The following is a 26,064-nucleotide window of genomic DNA, read 5'->3' as shown; positions in this document are numbered from 1 at the left end:
CTAGACATACCCCTAGGGGGTTAGGCAGCAGCCAGATAGGAGATCTGTGGATTGCTATAGAGCTTAAACTGGGATGGAGGCACCTAAGTACTAGGGATGTTAACTAACGTGCATTTTTGTAAACATGTAACTTGGATTTTTTTAGTGGTTATATGTTTACACGGGGGAGGGGGTGTGTGGAAGCAGGTGGGAGCTGGTACTCACAGGTTGTACTTTCTTCTCTAGGTAGCCTGCATACTAAATCCAGCATTCACAGACCCACCCCTGAACAGTGATTTTAAGTGAAGAAAAACAAAACTTATTTGAGTTAAGGACCCGAGCAACACCAGGTAAAACTTCTAGTAATGTTATCACTTTGAGACTGGTTAAACCTGTTAAAACAGTTAGCACATGGCAAGACAGGAAAACAACCAACTGAGCAAAGAGCGGGTGGTTGTGGTTATAGCATTTGATAGACCAACGTCTATTGGTGAGAGTGAGAGAAGCTTTTGAGCTTACACAAAGCTCTTCTTCAGGAGCCGGGTGTGTCTGGAAAGCCCTGTATCTGTGTGTCTCCCTTTCACCAGAAGTGGGTCCAATAAATGATATTATCTCACCTGCCTTGTGAAACTGACGCAGCTGCACTAACACTGCATACTGTTGAGTATAGGCCACCTGAATAATACCCCACCTCAGCACTGCTGGAGCACATGGGTCAAGATCACAATTATGAAGAGTATTGCTAAGATTTCTAGTGTATAATGAATCTCTATTGTGGCAGCTCCTCTACCAATCCAAAAAATAAATTAGGTAATTTAAGCTCTTGCCTGACCTATTTCTACCTTTACACAGGACACATTGGATTTGATCCAGCTTACAGTGTGTACTATGAAGTCTGTATAATAACAGGGCTAGATTCTGCATCATTCACAATGGGCTAAATTTGGAGCGTCTCTGTAATTACTTTATCTTCACTTTAGTGTTAAGTGAAATCAGGGTCTGACCTGCAGTTTTTACTGTTATTTATGCTTTTTCCAAGAACCCCTTTCCCAGATTCATAAATTCAAGACCAGAAGGGGTCATCTAGCCTGGCCTCCGATGTAATGCAAGTCATAGAAACTCCCCCAAAATAATCCTGTTTTAACTAGAGCGCGCCTTTTAGAAAAACATAAATCTTCCTAAAGGCTCTATGATTCTAGGGACTGTACAAACACTTAGTAATAGAGAGATTCTACCCCAAAGAGCTTCCAATTTAAATAGAAAAGGCAATGTGTAGGAGAAAGGGAGCATGACCATCCCCATTTTGAAGATGGGAAACAGATGGAGAGTTTTTGTGTGTGATTTCCTTATATACAAACTCAGCTGAGCTCTCCTGAGTCCCAATCCATTGTCACAAATGCAAGACCATCCTTCATCTCCTGATCAAACAATCAAATCAAACATGAAGTCTCAGACAGTGATGGATTCAAGTTTTTGGTTTCTTGGGGTTTTTTTTTTTGTTTTGTAAAAATGAGATATCATGGGAGAAAGCACTGAAGAAATATACTTGCGTGCTATTGTCTTGTGGTACAAATTCACATATAACAGTAGCAGATAGTAGTAGCAGACCATTTGTTAACAAGAAACTGATGAGCCAAGAAAATATAAGACAACTATTTTTGCCAATTGATCAATACCATTGACTGGACGATACTAAATGAGCTGAACGGAGCTGGCATGTGTCTTGGATAATTGCTACATTGTCCTATAAAGATTTATCTTTGCAATTTAAAAATAAAGACTAATTGAAGTTGCCATTGATTGGAAGCAATGTGAGAGCTCCTGCAGCCATTGAGTGTTTCTGTGGAAATGACAAGCCTTTGAATGTAGTCATGTGGGGCTTTGATAGCAAAGTAATCCCTTACAATCTTGAGTGCAAAGGAAGGATCATACTTACAATGTATTCAGAGCAAATAGAGGAAGAAAGTGCTGTTTTATTTTTACAGTATATCTCAGTTAAGGAGAAAAGCAGCTGGGGAGTTTTCTGTGGTGCTGTCACATTCCCTAGATGGGGCAGCTTCCTGGGGATCCTGCAGTTACTGAAGTAATGCTTAGGAAGGAAAGAAGCTGTCCAGAGTCAACTGATTGCTTTCAGACTGATACCAGGGCAATAAAGAAAGGATACAAAGCCTTCTGCACTGAGGGAATTTAGAGGAAACCTGCAGAAAGTAAATGCTAATGTGTTTGCTAGGAGTTATTGGCAAAATAGGGCCAAATCTTGACTCACCCTGTATAAAGTCTCAGAGGAGTAGCCATGTTAATCTATATTTGCAAAAACAACTAGGAGTCCTGTGTCACCCTTGCCATGGTCTATGCTAGGGAGTTATTTAGAAATAATTACCCTTATTTTGAAATAACAAGCAGAGCGTCCACACTACCAAGCCCATTATTTCGAAATAAGGGGCTGGTTGTTTCAAAATAATAACTCCTGCTTTCCATGAGGAATAATGCTTATTTCAAAATAGTTTTTTCAAAATAGTGCTAATGTGTATGTTCCACTGCTGCTATTTTGAAATAACTATTCCTCAGAGTTATTCAAAGTAATCACTCCCCAGTGCTTCCTGGGGATCTAAGCTGAGGTAGCACATCCACATTAAGGGCGCCTGCCTCAGTCTCTAAAGATATGTCTACACTAGGAAATTATTTCAAAATAATAACTCCCCAAATAACTATTTTGAAATAGCATGTCCATACTACAGGGAAGCCTCTAAATTAGTCTAACAGATTTATTAGGGCATAAGCATTCGTGGGTAAAATCCACTTCATCAGATGAGTTGGAGTGGAAATTGCACAGGCAGGGGTATATATAAGAACAACAAAAGAAGTTACTTGTTAAGTCTAGGGCCAGTATTACTGAGGCTGATCAAGTCAGGGTGCAAGTGGCTCATTCGCAGCAGTTGATGCAGAGATGCGAATGTCCAGAGAGAAGAAATTGCCTCTGTAGTTCAGTAACCAGTAAAGATCCTTATTCAGTCCTAAGTGTATAACTTTACCACTGTACATTGAGGCACCTGCTATTTGTATTGCTTGTATAGCAACAGCAAATATAAAGAAAACAGTTTAGGATTGAATATGCATCTTAACTGGTTAACTCACCACAAAGACAATTTTCCCTCTCGGGATATTCACATCTCCTGATCAGCTGCTGTGAAAAAGCCATTTCCACCCTGACTTGATTAGTGTCATTAACATCGGCCCTATACTTGACAAGTAACTTCTTTTGTTCTTATATATATCCCTGCCTGTGAAATTCTCACTCCAACTCATCTGATGAAAGCTTATGCCCTAATAAACCTGTTAATCTCTAAGGCTGTGTCTACACTGGCATGAATTTCCGGAAATGCTTAAAACGGAATACTATTCCGTTTTCAGTTTTTCCGGAAAAGGAGCGTCTACATTGGCAGGCTGCTTTTCCGGAAAAGCCCTTTTTCTGGAAAAGCGTCTGTGTCCAATGTAGACGCGCTTTTCCGGACAAGAGCCCCGATTGCCATTTTCGCGATCGGGGCTTTTTTCCAGAAAAGACTACTGGGCTGTCTACACTGGCCCTTTTCCGGAACAGTGTTCCGGAATAAGGACTTGTGCCCGAGCGGGAGCAGAATAGTTTTTCCAGAATAGTAGCTGATTTTGTACAGTAGAGCATCGTTGCTTTTCCGGAAATTCAAGGGCCAGTGTAGACAGCTCGCAGCTTATTCCGTAAAAGCGGCTGATTTTCTGGAATAAGTGGCCCAGTGTAGACACAGCCTAAGGCTCAGTGTAGACACGGCTACACGTGGCACGGACTAAGTAGTTCGGACTAGGCTTCCTAGTCCGAACTACCGTTACTCCTCATTTCACGGCTACATGCGGCACGGAGTCCGCACTAGCGGACATTTAAAAATGGCATCGCCCGGCTTTATGCAAATGAAGCCCGGGAAATTCAAATCCCGGGCTTCATTTGCAACTCCGCATGACTACATTAACCACCCTAGTTCGAACTAGGGTCGTAGTGTAGACGTACCCTAAGGGTGCATCTACACTGCACCCATAGGTCAAAATAAGATACGCAATTTGAGCTACGCAAATTGTATATCTTATTTCAATATCATTTCAAAAAGAACCTCTATTCCAAAATGTCCCTGAACCCTCGTGGAACAAGGGTTACAGGGACATCGGAATAGTGAGCTCGTTATTTTGAAATCTACTTTGAAATAATGAACTGGTTCAAAAGATGTGGGAGACCGGAGGTTTCTCGAAATAGCACTGCAATCTAGATGTACCTTTAGGTGCCACAAGACTCCTCATAGTTTTTTCTGTATAAAGAGTCTTCTTTGAAACTCCATTGGAGCTACTCTGAAGCTACTATCATAGCCTATAAGCAACAATAGCCTTTGCCGCATCCTGCCACACCATGTCCTCCAGATTTAGCTAGAAGAAATGGCCATGCTGAATGCTGAGTGCATAGGTTTGCCACTGTACATTGAGATGCCTGCTGTTTGTATTGCTTGTATAGCAACAGCAAATATAAAGAAAACAAATACTGGAGTTCTATGTTTGTTCATCAGGACAGCTGCTTTTTATGCCCTTGCACGCTAATGGAAAGCTACAGTTACAATTATTTTCAGAGAATGTTTTACATAAAATCCCCCATAATGATTAGTAAAGCTCACTCAGTGTGCTTGGTCAATAAACAGGGCAGACAAATGTAACCATAATACAATATCCTACAGAACTGTATTTTAAATTATTGATCAATGAGCCAGTGGGGAGTTAAAAGGCAAAGAGATTGAGCTGCATATCACATTTAAACAGGACAAGACTTACCATATCTAGGAACTCACTCCCACTGCCATTTTAAATGACAGGAAGCAACTCATCTTCCTACATTTCATAAGCTTTATACAATGGAAGAACAGGGTGAGAGAGACTTGGAAAAACATTTCAATTTCCATGTATTTATTTCCTTTGTGTTAAGAGAATGGCAAAACTTCCATTGACTTTACTATAGTGTGGGTCTAGATCAGTGATGGGCAACCTCGTGGGCTGTGTGGTTGGCTCTCCTTCATCTCAGTGAGCCTCAAAATTGTTATAACCAAGATGGTCTCCCAGGATAGGATAGTTTTGTTAACTGTGCTTGCGTACCTAGAATTTCCGGGGGTGCTGATTAGATGCAGAAGGAGTCCATAGCTCTCATGGACAATATTGTGTGTAATGAGCACTACCTCACTTCATGCGTTCTTGATTGATGTGCATGTCACTTTAGCAATAGCAGTAAGGAAAAAGCTATGTGGATGGAAACCAAAGGATTCTGGCAACCCTGTGCATGGGCAGTTGGGCAGGGGTAAACAAAATGTCTCATGGGCCACACGAGCCCAAATGTGCCACTAGTTGCTCACCACTGGTATAGATCCTTTTCCTCATTCTCCTAAACTTAACCTCCTTTGCTTCATCCCCTGTAACATGCCTATGTTCTGGACAGATCTCTTCCCTACCCGTGACTCCTCAATCTACTACAATATCCACTCCCAAAGCTTCAGTCTCATCCCAGTTTTCTTGCCCAGCCAGTCCTAGTTTGCCATTCCAAGCTTCCTGTCTGAGCCACAGTCTCTGTCCACCTGTTACCTGTCTCCTTGCTCAGCTAGTCCCCACTGCACCACAGCTCCTTGTCTGAGCTCTCTTTTCCCCTTGGCCTGCAGACATCTGCCCTTGCATGTTGAATCCCCACTCCATTCTCAGTCTCCCCTCCTGCTAGGTCCTTCTGCTGCTCTCTTTGCCCAGTAATTCCAGTTCCATATAATTCAGTAAGCTCTGCCTGCCCACTGCTCCTTTTCCCTGTCACAGTTTTCTCATTCACTACTCTCACTACTATTTCACGCTCACTACTGGTCTATCCAGCTATGTAGACTCTCTCCTCAAACCCTACGTAACCAACACCCCCAGCTATCTCCGAGACACTACTGACTTCTTAAGGAAACTACAAAACATTGATAACCTCCCCAATAACACCATCCTTGCCACCATGGATGTAGAAGCTCTATACATCAACATCCCATATGAAGACGGATTACAAGCAATTAGAAACACTATCCCAGAGGACACCACTGCCAACCTGATAGCAGACCTATGTAACTTTGTTCTCACCCACAATTATTTCCAGTTTGAGAACAACTTATACCTCCAGATCAGCGGCACAGCCATGGGTACACGCATGGCCCCACAGTATGCTAATATCTTTATGGCTGACCTAGAATAACATTTCCTCATTTCCGTCCCCTTTTGCCCCTTCTCTACTTACGCTACATCGATGACATCTTTATGATCTGGACGCATGGCCAAGAAACACTGGAGACATTCCACAGAGATTTCAACAACCTACACCCCACCATCAACCTCAGCCTGGACCATTTTACATGAGAGATCCATTTCCTGGACACAACAGTACAAATCAACAATGGAAAATTAGACACCACCCTCTACAGAAAACCCACTGACTCATACAGTTACCTACATGCTTCCAGCTCCCATCCAGCACACACCATACGATCCATCATCTATAGCCAAGCCCTTCGATACAACCGCATCTGCTCTAATCCCACTGACAGAGACCAGAAACTTCAGGATCTCTACCAAGCATTTATAAACCTCAACTACCCACCCGGAGAAATAAAAAAGCAAATTGAAAGAGCCAGATGAATACCTAGAAACCATCTACTTCAAGACAGACCCAAGAAAACCAATAATAGAACACCACTTGTCATCACCTACAGCCCCCAACTTAAACCTGTCCAACACATTATCAATAAACTACAATCTATACTGTAACAGGATACGAAATTCCAAGAGTCTCTGGGAGACAGACCCATAGTCTCCTATAGACAACCACCTAACCTCAACAACAATGATTCTTACCAACAACCACAGGACATACCACACTAATACCAACCCTGGAACTTCCCTTGCAACAAACCCCGTTGCCAGCTTTGTCCACATATTCACTCTGTTGGTACCATTATTGGACCTAACCAAGTGAGTTATAAGATCAAGAACACATATTCCTGCGCATCCAGAAATATAATTTATGCTATCATGTGCTGAAAGTGTCCGTCTGCTTTGTACATTGGACAAACATCTCAGACTCTTCGCCAAAGGATCAATGCCCACAAAACAGATATTAGACAGGATCACAAAGAAAAAACAGTTTCTTGCCATTTCAACCAGAAAGGACACTGTCTCAACGACTTAATTACCTGCATCCTACTTCAGAAGCCTTTTAAATCTGCACTTGAAAGGGAATCCTCTGAACTGTCATTCATGCTAAAATTCGACACTCTACGCGTCGGTCTCAACAAAGACGCTAACTATCTTACCCATTACAAAGATAGCTTCCCCAATTATCACCTCTAATACCATTAGCTCACAGACATTTACCTTCTCCACTCCTCCCCCCCGCATTCCCCTTCTGTTCTGAAATGTGATTTGTCCTTTTCATATGTGTTCATTTTTTTTAAATTGTATCCTTTAGTATATATGCTTGTGACTATTTTCTTCCACTATTTGATCTGAGGAAGTGGGTCTGGCCCACAAAAGCTCATCATCTAATAAACCATCTTGTTAGTCTTTAAAGTGCTACATAGTCCTGTATTTTGTTTCAGCTACACTAGACTAACACGGCTACATTTCTATCACTATTCCTCATTCAGTCAGTCCCAGTCCTTCCCCATGGCTCCTCAGCCAGTCTCAATCCCACCACTGCTCTATGTCTCAGACTCTGTCCAGCCAGTCCCAATATCCCCGTGTGTGTACTACCTTGGCTCCCAGTCCCAGACACCATCTCTGGCTGACAGACCAAATGTCCTTTCCCCAGCAGTCTCAGAACAGAGGACTGGTACCTGATACTGGGGGTGCACAATGTAAAGGTTCACTATCCCAACAGCTTCAGGCACACCTCTCACAGGCATATTCCCCCACTCCCTACCCTCTGCTGCTCCTCACTGCAGCTCCCAGCTGTTTGCTGCTTCCTTTTCCCATGGTCACAGCTTACCACTCACTAGTTCCAGGAGCTGCTAAACAGGGAAGGGGCCCAGCCAGCAAACCCTGGCAGAAATCTGGGGAGACACATGACCTCAAATGCCCCCCATGCATCACCTGTGAGTCTGTCTTCTTGTGACCTAGATCCCAATCTCTTTGCCCAACCATGTCTCCATTCTCCTTCTCAGTTAATACTTTTCTTTAGTATTTTTGTTTGTCTTATTTTTTGCGGTCGCTGTCAGTATTATTTTTATTTGTATTTCAGGGGTGCGCATAGACTCCAGCATCAGGACTCCATTGGACTAAGTGTTGTATACAGCTGGTCTAAAAGATTGTCCCTGCCTGAGGAGCTTATTCATGAAATAATTGCCTTCTTGAGTGTGTTCAGAGTCACTCATACTTGTTAAGCAACGACCTTTAAACCACCATAAGTTTAACGTTTTCTTTTGGAAAACAACACTATATATATTATACGCAATGGGCTTTCAATCTCACTAGCAATTAGTTGTCTCAGCTTGTATCACAATCCTGGGGTGTAATCTTGCTTCTACCTGTCCCACAAAAGTCAATGAAAGTTTTGGCCCCTGGTCTTTAACTAATTCTGAAACTACAGTGAGTTCAGTCCAAGGAATTTGTCATGAATGAGCATGTGGCTCAGTTCATGCCTCTGGATGTGTTGCTCAAACACAAAGTGTCTGACTTCCAGCAGGAATGTATCACTCTCACATTCTTGTTTCTTTAAATTACACTTTCTCTTCACCTCCTTTGTTGCTGATCTTGTCTGCGCTTAGATCAATAACAAGACTTTCACTGATTTCAGGTGACACATCAGATCCCAACATAATATAATACTTACCTAGCTAGCTTTTCCTCAGTGACTCGAGGAGTCCAGTCATTCAAGGTGCTGAGACTTTGAGGAACCAAAAATACACTGTACCTTGTAGGATCATGCCTTTGATTAAACAAGAGGTACATATCCCACTTATTGTACCTGTAAGGTCTTGTGAAGCTATAGGCATCCTCTGAGGATCTCTTTAACTCTCGCACTGTCACTGAAGTAACACAGATTCCTATCATTATAGGTAGAGAGAGCTATCCTTATAATTCAGACTACCTGACACATCCCATTAGAAGAGTCTGCTTTCAGGTGCTTATAACTTTGCCAGACTTTAATCATGTGTGCTGAAATATTTCATGCTAGTGTTGGCTTCAGGATGAATTTTTTGAACATTTTAAGCCAAAATGGTTTAGTCATTTCCAAGAACGAGATTAAATAATAATGCATTGTTTTGGCCCATGTTAAAAACTCTGGCAGGGACTTGACGTTCAGCAGGGGGAGCAGCTTTTGTTTCAGGGATATGCCTTTTGCAGTCCTTGTGAAAAGACACCAAAATTACATCAAGGCATAAGCCTTTGAAAAATCTGTTTGCACGTGTTTAGTAAAGGAACACTATAGAGCAGTGTTTCCTAATTTTATTTGGCCATGGAACCCCTAGAGTAGCCTTAAAAAAAAAAAAGGCCCCTGCCATGTTTCATTGAGGGGGAAAAAAAAAGCGCCCTCGCCATGGCTCTGTCTCTTTAACAGGGGGCGGGGGAGTGCTCACTCTTCGCGGAACCCTTGCTTTCACTTCGCGGATCCCCAGGGTTCCCCGGAGCACCAATTGGGAAACACTGCTATAGAGTGTCACTGCTAAATTCTCCAAAGATGTCTTCTGCACTGAGCGGGCTCCAGCCCATGGACACACACATACTGTAGGACTTTTCCTGCAATGCTGCTTCTAGCTGCCACAGACTGGGGTAAAGCTTGGCTCTGGAATGGAGAGGGCAGAGCCTGTCTCAGGCTGTGTTCTCAATGCTTCGCCCTCTGGGCCCAGTCAGCATGGAGCAAGAAACTGCCTAACTCAACTGCAGAAGGGAAAAGGGCCTGATTTGGGAGAGTGTGGGGTGGGGAGCAGACTGGAACAAAGAGCTGGGAAGTGGTGGAGACTAGGACTGGAAGGGCTATGGCAGAAGGGGAGAGAAACAAGGAGGCTACGTCTACACTGGCATGATTTTCCGGAAATGCTTTTAACGGAAAAGTTTTCCGTTAAAAGCATTTTTGGAAAAGTGCGTCTAGATTGGCAGGACGCTTTTCCGCAAAAGCACTTTTTGCGGAAAAGCGTCCATGGACAATCTAGACACGCTTTTCCACAAAAAAGCCCCGATCGCCATTTTTGCAATCGGGGCTTTTTTGCGGAAACCAAATCTGAGCTGTCTACACTGGCCCCTTTGCGCAAAAAGACTTTTGCCCGAACGGGAGCAGCATAGTATTTCCGCAAAAGCACTGACAATCTTACATGAGATCGTCAGTGCTTTTGCGGAAATCCAAGCAGCCAGTGTAGACAGTTGGCAAGTTTTTCTGCTAAAGCAGCTGATTTTGTGGAAAAACTTGCCAGTCTACACACAGCCGGACTGGCTGGAATCCAGTAGCGTAGCTTTGCTAGCTTATTCCAAACGTATCCACTGTATTGTTTGCTGTTTTGTTGCCTGGTCTGAATAATATTTGTTTACACATCTATGGAAGCTGGGGATGAATATATGATAAATAACAAAAAAGATGCTTCAGTGATTGAACGAATCAGCATTTGCAGCCTGCAGAACAACATGTTGGTTTTGCTGGATGATTTCTGTTTTGAGGCTTGTGTACTCATCTGGGACTCGAGTAGTTCAGAGACTTTTCTGAATTGCTGTTCCTTAACTGTTTTCATATAAAAATCTTGGTTAAAATGCTGATTTTTTTTTTCAAGGAACTGATGGCTCGATAACTTGAAATAGGGTGATTTTTTTCCTGCTACTAAACGTCTCTAAAATTGATTAATTGAAGGGCTAGAGATCTAAAATGACCAGGGCATAATGATGAACCAAGAGGCTAGTGTTTGCCTCCAGGGAAAAATGGTAAGAATATTTGCAATTGTTGCTGGTGCGTTATGAAAAAGCATATTTACTGGCCAGCATTTTTAAAAGCATTAGAATCATATTTGATTTTTTCAGAGATTTCTTCTGGGCTTAATTTACATTTACTCTGTATTGATACCATAAGATTTGCATCTTTGCTAGGCTGTCTCAAAGGCATTCACAGAATAATTGTTTTGGGGCAGAGCATAGGGCAATACACTTATGCAATGAGAGGAGGTTAAATCAATTGACAGACGTAGGGGTGATAGTAGTGAAGAAAAGTGGTGGAAGTTTACTCCTTATTTGGGGTTTTTACAGTGCTTAGGACAATGACAACTCATGGCACTATTGTGGCACTGCTGTCTGCTACTTACTACTACCAGTGCCTAGATCATTAGGATCCATCTCCCTTGTGATGGCTACCTCTCTTTCTCTTCCACCATTTAAATTTCCTTGGCCTATGTGATCTATTCTAGTCTTGTGGCAGCAAAAGGGCTATGAAATTAAACTTAAGCTGGAAAAATCAGGAAAACTTTGCCAGTGGCATCCTGTAAGCTGTGGAATGGAAAAGGTCAAAACTCCATGATTTGTCATCTGAAATGGAAATATCCAAAGCCCAGGAAATGCAAACACGTACATAAATCCTGAGATCAATCAAAACACAATTCAGCAAAGCACTTAAGTTATTGCTTAACTTCCGGCATGTGCTTAAAGTGATTTGCTAAACTGGAACTTATGAGCTTAAACTAGAGCAGAGGTGGGCAAAAGGGACTCCATGGGCCAGATCTGGCCTGCCAAGTGGGTTGATCCAGCCCATGGAGGTTCTGCCATTCCCCCGCCCCCAGACTAATCTGGCAGTTGACTCTATGTGCCGCACGTCGGAGGGTAGGGAGTGAGAGACTTTGCGTTACCCCCTGTCCCCAGCCAATAAGTGCTTGGGGGCAGGGGAAAGTGCAAGAAGTCTCCTCCTGCCCTGCCCCTGCCCTGCAAAGAGTGTGCAGCACTTAGAAGGGGCACCTTGCAAGGGGTTCGGCATTTACAGTCAACTGCCAGCTGCTGCTCAGCTGGCGGGTGACTCTAAGCACGGCGCTCCCTTGCAGGGCGAGGGCAGATTTTGCATGCTCCCCCTACCCCCAGGCCCTGATTAACCTGGGGTCAGAGGGAGGAGCGCTCAAAGTCTCCTCCTACCGCCAGGGCGTGGGCACCTAGAAGGAACCACCAGCTGTTCAGAACAGCTGATGGTTCTCTCTAGCGGGTGCAGAGGCAAAGACTTCATGCACTCCCCCACCCACAGACCAATCAGAGTCTGTGGGAGGGAAAACACACCAGGGCAGCTCGGGGCCACTTCAAAAATTTCTAGTAAAAAATTATTGCCCACCCTTGATCTAGAGTATATTGAAATTTATATCTTTAAAGTGTTAAAAGTAAAATCAGCACACAAAGTTTGAGATGGCATTACAAGACGTTCTAGGTGAAACTTGTTAATCAAATCTAGCACTAATGAAAATTGGATTAAAATTACTAAATTGTTATTGTTGCTGGCAGGAATTACAGTGGTGATTTTATTTGTTATATAGAGTTCTGCAAATCGTGGCATGATATTTGATAAACAAAGATTTGATGAGGTTATTTTTAAATTTTTAAAGAGAAAATGATAGGAAGCCAAAATAGTGCCTCAGTTAACCAATAAACAGAGAGAAATCTCTTAAAACTAATATATTTTTAAAAATTCATTTTTTTCCACATCTGTCTTCTGAATGAAGTGGGAAGATTTTGGCTAAATTAAATATACAGAATAAGCAGAGAGAGTACTTGAATAAAAACAAAACAAAATATCAGCAGTGATTGAAGCAAGACACCTGCATGGGCAGCATGTAGTCAATTAATACTATAAAACAGTGATGAGTTAGGGAACCGAAACTGGTACAAATTCCATTAGTTCAAGAGAACTCCCTGTGGAGACAGAGATGTCAGTCATATTGCTATTTCTGAAAAAGGCACTACAGAGTGCAAATTGCAAAGAAACTACCAGCAGGTTGTATGAAATTTGGCTTCACCTGAGGTGACAAAGACTGGCAAACATTCTGCCTTCCTTGTAAAGCAGAACTTAATGAGAATTTGAATCTCCAAGCTCCCAGATAAGTATCTTAAGTAGGGCTCTCTCAAGCTCTTCTGCTGAAGCTGTTTCACGTTGGGTTACTATTTTATTTAAACATTCACTGGGGCAGAGAGAGAGTGGCAATGACTGTAGGTTGGTGGTGAAGGCATTCACCTGGGAGTTCCTGCACCAGTGAAGGCTTGTGTATTTTTGAAGAAGGTTCCTCCATCCATGCCCCGCATTGATCCTCACAGCACCTGGCTGCCTGTGATCCTGAGCTGTCTGGGCACACTCACTTGCCAGTACCATAGAGTCAGAGGTAGCAATACAGCTCATGCTTTGGCTTAGGCCCTTGCAGCAGCCACCAAGCTCGGGCAGTCAGTGCCATGTGCCTAGGAGCAACTGGACTCAGCACAGCTGCTAGGGAATTTCCCACAAACCTGGCTTTCAGTGCCTGGAGCTGGCCTGGCTCGACACCGCACATCCCCCCAATCATGATGCTGTAGAGACAGAGCTGCACCAGCACAGGCATCTCACAGCTCTGGTGCATGCACCTTGCAACAGCAACTGCCCTTGAGCCCCCTCCTGCCCTATGTTGCATGCCCAAAGAAAGCGGAGGGAGCCAGGTTTTCTTCCAGAGCCCCAGAGTCAGTGGTGGTGAAGGCAGTGGCTCCTCCCAAGAGGAAATCAGTAGTTGTGGTGGTGCAGGTTCAAACAGGCTCAGATACCTTTGGGCCTATTTGAGTGGATCATGGCATGCCTTTGACTCTGTCTTTGGAGTGCACTGTGGGGGAAGACTATGGGGGAGGGATCTGTGACAGGGTCTCTCAGGCCTTCTATGCCCCATGTTGGAGTCATTGACACCCTGGCATTCTGCAGCTCAAGGCAAACCCACTCAGCCTGGTCCACCTCAAGGCCCTGAAGGGCCAGGAAGAGACACTAACCAAGCAGTACACAGCAAGGCAGTTAAGGAGGCTTGCCTGCTTCTTCTCAGGGGTAGTGTGGGGCGGCATGATTGGAAAATGAATAAGTACTGATTGTTAATATACCTGTGTGAGGTACATATGAGGCATGTACAAAGTATCATGGGTATCTGTGGGAATTATATTCTTAATGTGTATAGCAAGTAATGCACAGACCCAGGGTATGTCTACACTAGCTCCCCAGTTCGAATTAGGGAGGCTAATATAGGCATTTGAAGTTGCAAATGAAGCCCGGGATTTAAATATCCTGGGCTTTATTTGCATCTTCCCGTCCGGGCGCCATTTTTAAATCCCCCTAGTCCGAACTAACTGCCCGCAGCTACATTCCACGAGGTGTAACAGTTAACTCGAACTAAAGACTTAGTTCGAGTTAACGTTTGACTGCTGCATGTAGCTGCAGGCAGTTAGTTCAGACTAGGCGGATTTAAAAATGGTGCCCGGACGGGAAGATGCAAATAAAGCCCGGGATATTTAAATCCCGGGCTTCATTTGCAACTTCGAATGCCTACATTAGCCTCCCTAGTTCGAACTAGGGGGCTAGTGTTGACATACCCCCAGGGGAGACGACAACCATGCCAAGCCCATGGGCAAGGCTGGAGGAGACCACGGTGGGCTGGAGGAGACCACGGTGGGACTGTTTTGTTGTGGGCAGGCAGCTGGGCTCAGAGTGCTGAGCCAGGCTGCACCGCACACAAACTATCTGGGATCTGCATGGTGGCTGTTAGTGTCTGTCCAGATTGTGAGTCTGAGCAGCAGAACATTTAAAACACCCAGGCTATGTCTACACTCATGACTTCTTGCACGAGAAATATGCAAATGAGCAGGGCTCGTGGCGAGTAGATTGTAACCCAGAAGAGCTGGGTTCGGGCAATCTGCGCATGCGTAGAATGATCTGCGCACGCACAGATCGCCGGACAGCACAGTTCAACGAGCCCTGCAAATAAGGCTAAGAGTAGAATATCGCCGAGCCTCATTTGCATACCTAATGAGCCACCATTTTTGCAGAAGAGGCTCATGTGCCAGAAGGAGATGTCTACACTGCCCCTTCTTATGCAAGAAAAACCCTCTTGCACAATGCCATTATTCCTGAAAATAATCAACGTAGTGGCATTGCGCAAGAGGGTTTTTCTTGCGTAAGAAGGGGCAGTGTAGACAGCTCCTTCTGGCGCAAGAGCCTCTTCTGGAAAAATGGCAGCTCATTAGGTATGCAAATGAGTCTCAGCAATATTCCATGCTTAGACTCATTTGCATATTTCTCGCGCAAGAAGCCGCGAGTGTAGACATAGCCCCAGAGTTACAGAGCAGCCTTTTGGTACTCTGGCTTGAACTGGTTCATGTCATCAAGCTGAGTGGGTACCATCTTTGTTTTTAATGATCTAATTAGCTCTTTTATACTGCTGTTTCTATAGTGCAGGCGATTATTCCCCTTGATTGGGAATGCGCTGAGTTACCTAATACTGCAGAGACCGCCTTCACTTCTCCTTGGGAAAGATAAAAAGGGAAAATGACAAGAACAAACATAAACATTCAGCATTCAGATGGGATTCTCCTCCTCAAGTCAATTCATTCTTAATAGTATCTTTCTTAACGGATGGCAATTAAGGCTAGAGACTCAAAGTCTGCCTTGATCTTACAGGATATGGTAATTCAGCTAATCCACTTAAATTATAGCAGGCAAGAAAGGAAAAGAAGGGAACATCTTGCAAAGTTTTGTTACTGCTAACACTGAAAAGATAGAGGGCTGAGGAGAAGGTGGCTTTAGAAGTAGCCCTTGATATCCTTTCTCAGAAACTGTTCTAAACTAAAAGGTAATACAATAGTATAACATGTGGCAAGTAAAAGAAAAAGCCTAGCAGGAAATGAATATAAAGTAGGAACAAAAAGTTTTTAAGTTCACATTCTATAACAAGCACCCATCCTTGGTTACGTATTGCTTTGTACTCCAAGGGCAACTCTTAGCATCAAGAGGTGTTTCACAGCTGGATCAAAAGAAGAAAACAATCATAAACGCAGTTCGCAGGACTAGACCTTTACATTATGAGCTCTTTCAGGAAGATTCTGTCTCTTTTTCTAATGGTTTATAGTGTCTACCACAAAGGGGCCCTGATCTAAACTGGTCCCTATAAGTGCTGTTGTAATATAAACAATAATAAAGTGCAGTTAGCCTCACTGTAGGAAGCAAAGGTAATATTTTTATATAAAATTACAGCAAATTGTTGAGAGAGAGGAAGGAAAAGAGATTTTTAAGTTTTTTTAAAATAATCTATTCTGAAAGACCATTCCTCTTTGTCAAGAGTAAATTAAGTAATCATACATTTTCAGCAATGTATACTTCTCTGAATGTGTCCTGTTTGTAAGCCATATTCTGTTAGGGTATGTCTACACTACCCCGCTAGTTCGAACTAGCGGGGTAATGTATGCATACCGCACTTGCTAATGAAGCCCGGGATTTGAATTTCCCGGGCTTCATTAGCATAAGCGGGGAGCCGCCATTTTTAAATCCCCGCTGCTTCGAACCCCGTGTAGCGCGGCTACACGGGGCTCGAACTAGGTAGTTCGGACTAGGGTCCTATTCCGAACTACCGTTACTCCTCGTGAAACGGGGGTTCGAAGCAGCGGGGATTTAAAAATGGCGGCTCCCCGCTTATGCTAATGAAGCCCGGGAAATTCAAATCCTGGGCTTCATTAGCAAGTGCGGTATGCATACATTACCCCGCTAGTTCGAACTAGCGGGGTAGTGTAGACATACCCTTATATATTACCTGGAAAAACCATTCAATTCACACCAAGTTTTCAGGTTTTCTTTTTTCAGATTTAGTTCTAGAAAAACATAGCTACAGTAGAACAAATAATTTGATTAATTCTGCCTCTTTGTGCATGTACAAAGTCTGAAAATTGAGAAGTTCTCATATGTATTGATTCTAAAATATTGAAATAATTTTTCTTCTGGAATACTCTAAACTTCAGATTCGTCTGCAAAACTGAAATTCTCAAGTTGTTGCGCATGTGAAATAAGTCACATGGTATTATCATAGAACACTAGAACTGGAAGGAACCTTGAAAAGTCATTATGTCTAGTCCCGTGCCGTCATGGTAGGATCAAATACCATCTGGATCATCCCTGATAGATGTTTTATCTACCCTGCTCTTAAATATCTCCAATGATGGAGATTACACAGCCTCTCTAAGGGTATGTCTAGACTACATCCCTTTTTCACCAGAGGAATGTAAATTAGACATACCAACATTGCAAATGAAGTGGGGATTTAAATCTCCTGTGCTTCATTTGAATAAAAATGGTCACCATGTTTTGCCGAGTCAGCAGTTTATCAGCAAAAAGCAGCTGTCAAGACGGGGATCGGGTGACAAAGAAAGTCTTTGTCAGCCAATCTCTTATGCCTTGGCAAAAATTTGGCGGCCATTTTTATTCGAATGAAGCACGGAAGATTTAAATCCCCGCTTCATTTGCAATGTCGGTATGTCTAATTTACATCTCTATGGTGACAGAGGGATGTAGTCTAGACATACTCTAAGAAATTTATTCTATGGCTTACCCACCCTGACAGTTAGGAAGTTTTTCCTAATGTCCAACCTAAACCTCCCTTGCTGCAATTTAAGCTCATTGCTTCTTGTCCTATCATCAGAGGTTAAAGAGAATACTTTTTTCACCCTCTTCCTTATAACACACTTTTAGATACTTGGAAGCTGTTATGTCTCCTCTGAGTCTTCTCTTTTCAAGACTAAACAAACCCAGCTCTTTCAGTCTTCCCTCATAGCTCGTGTTCTCTAGACCTTTAATCATTTTTGTTGCTCTTCTCTGGACCCTCTCCAATTTCTCCACATCTTTCTGAAATGTGGTACCCAGAACTAGACACACCATCAGGGCCAGCTCTAAGTTTTTTGCTGTCCCAAGCAAAAAAATTTTGGGCGCCTCCCCCCTCCCACTCCCACCCCCGCGCTCCCCCTTGGCCCGCTGCTGCAAGACAGGCACTGAGGAGGAAAGTGCCCCTTCCACCTTGTGGCTCTTTGACTCCCACCATGCCCTCCGGCCAAACCCAGCCTACGTCCTGTCTCCCCTCCACACACATCCCCATCCACACACATCCTGTCCCCCACCCCCACCCACTCACCAAACCCAGTTCCCACCTTCTCTCCCCTCCCAGGCATATCCGGCCCCTCAGTGACCAGACCCAGTCTGCTCCCCATTTCCCTTCCCCACCTAATCCACCCTGTGCCCTCTCTTCCCTCCCAGCCAAACCCGATCCCTCCCCCAGACCCAGTCTGCTCCCCTTTCCCACCTCCCCCGCACTGACTGAACTCTGTCTCCTTTCTCTCTCCCCACCAAACCCTCGTGTCTCCTCCCCACAGCATGTGCAGAAATGTCGGAGCACCCTGGGGGAGGGGTGAAAGTGGCATGGCGCCAGCCCCCCATCCCCTCTGGCAACACACGGACAATCATCTCAGTGTCTGAGCAGAAGATGCGGCATGGCTGGTGAGGGTGCGCATACTGGAGCCGGCCCAATAGGCAGAGCACACCCCGCAACCTGCCTCAGAACCTGCGCTTTGGCTGGAGCGAAGTTTGCAGCGTGGAACGTGCTGCCTGCAAGCGCGCCCCTTTCCCTCCCAGCCTGCCGCCAATGCCCCCGCTGCCCAGCCCTGTCTCCCCCAGGAGCAGCGAGACACTCCCTCAAGCAGCCGCACTGGAAGAAAGAGGCGCATTGGCCCAGCACTGCCGCTGCGGCCAAACCCCATGCTGCAGCCAGGCACTCTAGAAAGCTGCTGCATCCAGCCCAGTACAGCTGTGGCTCCCTCCAGCCCCACAGGGCGCCGTGAAGCGGTTTCCCAGAGCTGCGGCTAGGGCCGGAAGCCGGTATTCACTGGGGCAGCAGGATCTCCCGCACTCAGCGAGCCAGGGGCAGAGTGCACCGGGCTGGGCATGCTGCAGCAGCTTTTCCTTCTGACTCCTCAACTTTCTTTCCAGCCCCTTTCGTGTCGGGCTGTAAGGCTGGCCGGAATGCCGCCCCTGGAAATGTGCAGTCCCAAGCACATGCTTGGCTTGCCGGTGCCTAGAGCCGGCCCTGCACACCATTCCAGTTGAGGCCTAATCATGGAGAGTAGAGCGGAAGAATGACTTCTCGTGTCTTGCTCACAACACTCCTGTTAATGAATCCCAGAATCATGTTTGTTTGTTTGTTCCTTTTTGCAACAGTGTCACACTGTTGATTCATATTTAGCTTGTGGTCCACTCTGACCCCTAGATCCCTCTCTGCAGTACTCCTTCTTAGGCTGACATTTCCCATGCTGTACGTGTGGAACTGATTTTTCCTCTCCAATTGGAGTATTTTGCATTTGTCCTTATTGAATTTCATCCTGTTTACCTCAGATCATTTCTCCGGTTGGTCCAGATCATTTTGAATTATGATCCTATCCTCCAAGCACTTCCCACCCATCCCAGTTTGGTATTTATCTACAGGCTTTATAAATATACTCTCTATAGTATGGCTGGGCAAGACATAGCCCGGGAGCTGGATCCAGTCCACCTAGCACTTTGATCTGATTCTACTTATATCCTGCTGCCCATGCCACCGAATTTCCAGGTGGCGGCTCAAGCAGCAGGATCCTATTTAAATGGCTCCTGGTCATGGTGCTACTCTGGCAGGGGCTGGAGCCATGAGCCTTTTAAAGAGTAGCAGAGTTCCCAGGCAGCTGCCAGGTGACATGGTAGTGGCAGAGCTGGGAGCCCTTTGTTGTGTTTTTAATTCAAAGCCTCTGGCTCATACAACTCTGGGGGAGGCTAGTCCCCAGCTCTGTCCCTTCTGTCCTAGGCCCCGCCCCTTCTGAGGGTGGAATCGGCCCAGGACCACATACCAAAATTCATTAAGTGCCCCCCCGCCGCAAAAATTCTTGCCCATCCCTACTTTATGCCATCATCTAAATCGTTGATGAAGATATATCTGGTTGGCTCGTGCTCCGTATGAATGGTCATGAAAAGTGAATTTTAAGGCTGAGAATTTCAAAGTTGCCTAAGAGATCGGGTCCCTAATTTGCATTAATATCAGTCTGACCAAAATTCTTAGAAGTATTTGAACATATGAAACTAAAACCTGCTTTCTGCAAGCATCCAGGAACGTGAAACCCCATTGTGTGAATGATTGCAGGAAGTGGTCAAAAATGGGCTTTTTATGGTTGAAATATACATATGGATTTTTTTTCTCAATATTCTACTATCTCTGTTTATAGACAATTATGAGCCTTTAATGTTCATACCCAGGCAGCTAATTCACCTGAATCTTAGGTTGATATTTTCATGGCTGGTCCATCCAGAAGAGAGGCTGTAAGAACTGGATTTCTATATAACCTACTTAAGCTTTGTAGTTTGTTATGCCCTGCCACATCCAAAATGTTTTATGTTCAGGACATACAAACAGAGAAGTTAGAGAAGAACATAAGTCATTGTGCTGGAAGGTTGCAACCTACTCTGCTTTGTTTCTGAAATTCTAGAACGCTAATACCCAAGAACCTAAAAACAGAGAGAGACCATGCAGGCTGCTCCCTAAAACAGAGAGTCACAGCTCAGTTCATCGGATCTTACTATTGCAGGTCTGTCTGCAGACGGAATCACTGCTCCCACATGCTTCCCTACAGAACCCCATTACCTTCAAGTAGGGCTATGACATACCCCACTTTTAAAGCAACAGCTTGCAATTCCAACCCAGTCCTCAATATAATACACAGAGTACTGTTATATGCTCCCAATCAGCCTTGAAACTAGCAGTTACAAAGCTGCAGAATTTGGGTGCTCTTTTGGGGCCTGATCCAAAGCCCATTGAAGTCAATGGCAGTTTTTTGGATTGACTTTAATGAGCTTTGGATTAGACCCATGCTCCCAAGGCCATGATGCAAAAAATACAAGCCTATGGCTTAACAAAATACACCCTCCCCCCCCCCACCTATAATTTTTAGTCATCAGGAGAAGGGAACAATTGAAGTGAGACCAGACATGCTTATAAATAAAAGTAGCTGCAAATAGATATGTGGTCTCCACAGGCATTTTTTCTGAATAATGTTGAAATTGTCTCTCAGAAATGCCCTATTTTGTGATGCTCTGTCAAGGTCTGCTACCTCATGTGGTAGGACTGCATGATCTACCAAACAATTAAACTGGTACATAGGGTAGCAGAAGTTAGAGATGGAAAAACCTATTACCGGTAGCAATTCAGTCTGTCCTTCATGGTATTTATATGATTGTTATCCGTATCTGAAAATCCTGACTTTAAGAACTAGGAGAAATGGGTAGTGGTCAGTATAATTCCACCAACTGGCTGAAACGGAACATGGGTATTCGCCTTCTCAATTGTGACATTAGACTTGCTTGGGCCTTTGCGTCACAGTCTAGCGCAGCAGTTCTCAAACTGCGGGTTGGAATCCCAAAGTGGGTCATGACCCTACCAGGGCTTCTGCCTTGGGCAGCAAGACTCAGGTCACAAGCCCCCTACCCAGGAATGAAGCCCGTGGGCTTCAGCTTGGGACCCTGTGCCCAGGGCAGCAGTGCTCAGACTTTGGTTCCTCCTCTTGGGTCGCGTAGTAATTTTTGTGATCAGATGGGGATCACAGGGCACTGAAATATGAGAGCCCCTGGACTAATGAGAGATTGTAAATGGTAATTAGAAGCCAATCTAATGTCTGAGGAACTTTCAGCAATTCTCCATAGGCCAGCAGGTTTATATAGCTATAGTTATATTATTTCTGTATGGGACTGGATTGCCACTTTTGTAGACTGACCCATGCTAGGGGCAGCATGTAATTCTGCTGCTCAAGCTGCAGGATTGGGACTAAATTGGGACACTCCTTTGTTGCCGCTCACTATCCCTCTCTGTGCCGACTCAGCTGGCTGGTGCATTAGGGAAGCGAGGCCAGAATTAAAGCTCTGCCTATTGCCTGCACATCTTCATGGGAGAAGAGTTAGCACCCTGGTGTCAGCTGCCCCACCCCCGACACTCCACGTCCTCAAGGAAGTAGCGGCATTCGCACTTGAGCCATGGGTTATTGCATAAAAAAGGGGAGGGAGGCAAAGGTAAAAGGGAGCATGTATGGAAGCCTGTATAGCTTCACTATTTACTCACTGCTCTTCCTATCAAGAGAAAATATGAAATTCCTTTGATTCCTGAGGCTAAATTTAAAATAATGAAAAGGAGCAATGCTGAATCTAATTAAAAGGACTCAAAAAGCAGCCAAAAATGAGAGGTGATCCTTATTTTATAAGATTTTTTTTAAAATGTCCCTGTAACTTTTTTCTCAGTCAGTTATGCAGACACCAGCAGACTTATCCAGCATTACCTGGGTCCTTCAGGATAGGGCCTTGGGATGTGTGTGTGGGGGGGGGGAGGGGGGGGGACGGTGCAGGAAGCTGAGGGCCAGGGGCTTATTCTTGCCCCCTCACCCCTCCTGCCTACCAGGGGCCTGTCCCTCCCGCTCAGGTCTCCTCCAGCTGCCAGGGACCTGTTCTCTCCCCCACCAGACTCCTCCTCATCCACCAGGGGATGAGATGTGGCTTTGGGTGTAAGGCTTCAACTACCTTCCCCAGCTGGGCCTTCACCCACCACCCATGCCCTGGGCAATTGTCTTGCTTGCTTCCCCTGAAACATTGGCCTTGGCTTTTATATGCAGAAAAACAGTTGTTGTGACACAGGTAAGTTTTAATAACATGGGAGGGTCTCGGAAAGAAAAAGCTTGAGAACTCCTGCTCTACATGTCCCTCCGGTCAAGGGAATGTGATGGGCTGATTATTTTGCCACTGCAAGTAGCTCTCTCCCAGGATCTGCAGCGCTTTCTCCTCATTGTCTGAAATTACAGACTGAAATTACCTGAGACCCTCATTGTCTTACCTGAAACCAGCTGCAGGCATTTATTCATACTTTTGGAAGTGTTCAGATGATCTAGTTTAGCCTCCTGGATGTCAGAGGCCATTACATTTCACCTCATCTTATGCTCACAATTAGTTCAAAACATTTCAAGACTAAGGGTACGTCTACACAGCAGAGTTATTTTGGAATAACTGATGTTATTCCAAAATAAAAAAGAGCATGTCTACACTACAAGCCTTTATTTCAAAATAATGTCGAGCTGGAGGTCTTCTTACTCTGACTCCTGTAACCCTCATTTTACAAGGAGTAAGGGAAGTCGAAGGAAGAGTGAAAGCCCTTCAACTTCCTGCTGTGTTGACAGCACCAAAAGCTGAATTAAGCCATTTAGACTTCAGCTACGCTGTTGATGTAGCTCAAGTTGCATAGCTTAATTTGATTTTAGCCTTGCTGCATAGATGTTCCCTTAGAGAATTGTCTGACGGTCTGTGCCACAGCCAGATAACAAGAAAGATCCTATGCCACCAATTTTGCACAGTTCATTTTCTACCTAACACTGCAACAGGCCTTTATTATGACTTGTATTACCACCTACTTTTTACCAAACAATCACCATGGTCTTAAAAATGGCCACATTCTTATCTGGTGAAAATGAGTGAATAAAATACCACTGAAGTTAATGGAGCTATGTTTATGTATACCAACTGGGTATTTGGCCCAAAGTGTCCAAAGGTATTACAGTGATTAGCAGTGCTCATATCCGCAGCATGAAGGTTATATTTAATCCTGAGAATCCAAATACTTCAGAGACAGCAACAAGCTTGGGTGTCACCCCATCAAATGGAAGATTCATCCACTTTTTTAATGCAATCAACTGCATATTATCAAAGCTTCGATTTTTAATAGACTGCAGTGGAGATTGTGGGTGGATATTCAAACGCAGGCTCTGACCAACTACCTGTTTCTGTGGAAAGAACATGGAATGCACTCCTTTCCAGTAATAGTTAGATCTTCTGCAATTCACAAACCTTTAACTTGCAATTAGTGACCAAAAAGCTCTGAAAGGAAAAGGAAGACAGCTGAAGGAGGGTGTCTTCCTTGAGCTTACTGTCGGAAATAACTGGTCAGTGCTCACATAGCTTGATGTCCGATGATGTCAGAACTTTTTTTTACAATGGAGAATGTAAGACACAGGTATGCTCAGGTGTTCAACAACAGGCTAGTGGGTATAGCTATAGGCATCTTTCTGTGCAGAACTGAAAAGGCTTAAGTTATTAGGAGTCATCTTTTGTGCCTGTGAAGCTGTCCCTTTTATGTCTCTACACAAGCTATCTGCATTGCTGGTGTGTACAAGGGGACAGGGAACAGGATAGCTGCCAGGGGGCTGCTATTTCCACTCCTACACAAATAAGTGGGCAGTGGCAAAATTGTAAAACCCCCAACTGCTCAGGTTAGCACAGCAAGGGCCATTCTTACCCATACACAGAATTCACAGCTATGTAGGGCACCCGAAAATTTGGGGCACTGCTGGGTCTTAATGTCCACCCATCCACCTCTTCCTATCCTGTTCTGTAGCTCTGCTTCTTCCGGAGAGGATCTAGTTAACTTAAAAAGGAAAACGCCTGCCAGACCGACTAGCAGAACTGAACCTATGGAAGAGCCAGGTCATGAAGCCCTTCAGCAGACATTTGCCAATCCCAGATACATTTTGTCAGTTTCTAAATGTATTGTGTTAGTCTACAGAACCTTAGTTTACAATTTGCTTTTAAAATATTTCATTAGAATGTTGTTGAAGTTTATAAAAATCACATCCCCCCCAAAATCATGATCCTCTTCTCTCCCTCCCCTCTGGCTGCCATTGGGCCTGGGGGCATCAGTTTAATAGTTCTGCCTAGGACCCCATACATCCTAAGGACAGGCCTGCATTGTACCTCTCCAATAGCTGATATTTCATTTGGGGTGGCAACATGAGGAGGCAATACACCACCATCCCTATAGACATGCTGCTGGCTCCAGCCCCTGAAATCCTATTCTGAATGTGCTTTGGCTCAGCGAGTTTCCCATTTCCACTGGAAGGAACAAACTTATTTACTTGTAGGCTGAGATTTTAAAGCAGGTGAAAGGATTTGGACATTCAATTCCTAGTCATCTGAATGCAAACTGGGAGTCCAAGTCCTATTAGTCAGCTTTGAAAATCTCTGCACATATTAACCAAACACAAAGCACTGATCCAATAGTGGTGGCTAGTATTGTGACAGATACGATGAACACAAACATATCTTCAACAGCAGCCTGTAGAACATCCATAACCTGTGTTGATCCAGAGGGCTGTGTGTATTTCTGTGTTCCTTGAATCACCAAAGGATAATTAATGCAAAAATCCCAAGATTGGCTATCTGGATAGCTAGTCTTTGAAGCTTGACCTACTGGGGAATAGGGGAAGGGACTGATTTTACTTGTTTTCAGGAGTCTGGGGGACTTTTCGTATACAAAATTGAATTTAAACAGACTCAGAGCCTTCCTTTAGATTCAGAGATGTGATATGATTTCTGGTCCAAGGAGGTTTCCAAGTGTTGGAAGGACTTAGGCCTACCAGGGCCCCAAAGGATAGGCAATTTCTGGCATGTTTAATAGTTGTGTAGAACCCTTTAGTATTTTAGAATGTTTTCTCTGCTTTTGACCTAGGAATAAATGTGCTTTCCTTTGTGGAGGCTGGTTGGTAACTGGTGTACACTATTGTAACCCCAGAAAAGAGTGCAAACCACAGATGCAAAACCTTGGACAGAGCCGTGAGGAAATTTCAGTGGGGTGCAGATGGACTGCAAGCCTGAACCCTTGGTCTAGTGGAGGGAGAGAAATCCTGAGAGAGGTGTCGGAGACATCTTGAAACATTATGCAGGTGCCCTTCAAGAGGCCAAGATCTTTGTTTGTCAAAGATAGATTTAACCCTGAAAACCGTGTCAGCTGTATCATTTTAAAAATGGCTTATATGGTGTTTTTACTCCTGACCAACTGTTTTCCACATAAAACTGTATTTTGTGGAGGAACTGACAATGTAGGTGGCACATGGATAATATTGTCTGTAATGTGTGTATGAGGGAAATAAAATTTAAATAATAAAGCACAAAGTGTTTCTCTGAATACATTTCAAATGTTATTGGAATAG

The 26,064-nt window shown here is 44.3% G+C and overlaps 1 long non-coding RNA gene across 1 annotated transcript in view; it reads left to right on the top strand.

The window, feature by feature from the left end:
- The first annotated feature begins 223 nt into the window (after positions 1–223).
- The window catches only part of LOC112547241 (uncharacterized), a 38,599-nt gene continuing 12,758 nt past the window's right edge, over positions 224–26,064 (top strand). Inside the window, exon 1 of the long non-coding RNA XR_003090986.3 lies at positions 224–329. This is a non-coding gene — a long non-coding RNA (uncharacterized LOC112547241). The remainder of the gene's footprint in view (positions 330–26,064) is intronic.

This window comes from Pelodiscus sinensis, chromosome 2 (genome assembly GCF_052426305.1).
Source record: "Pelodiscus sinensis isolate ZL-2025 chromosome 2, ASM5242630v1, whole genome shotgun sequence".
NCBI lineage: Eukaryota > Metazoa > Chordata > Testudines > Trionychidae > Pelodiscus > Pelodiscus sinensis.
This window is presented reverse-complemented; position numbering and strand designations above follow the sequence as displayed.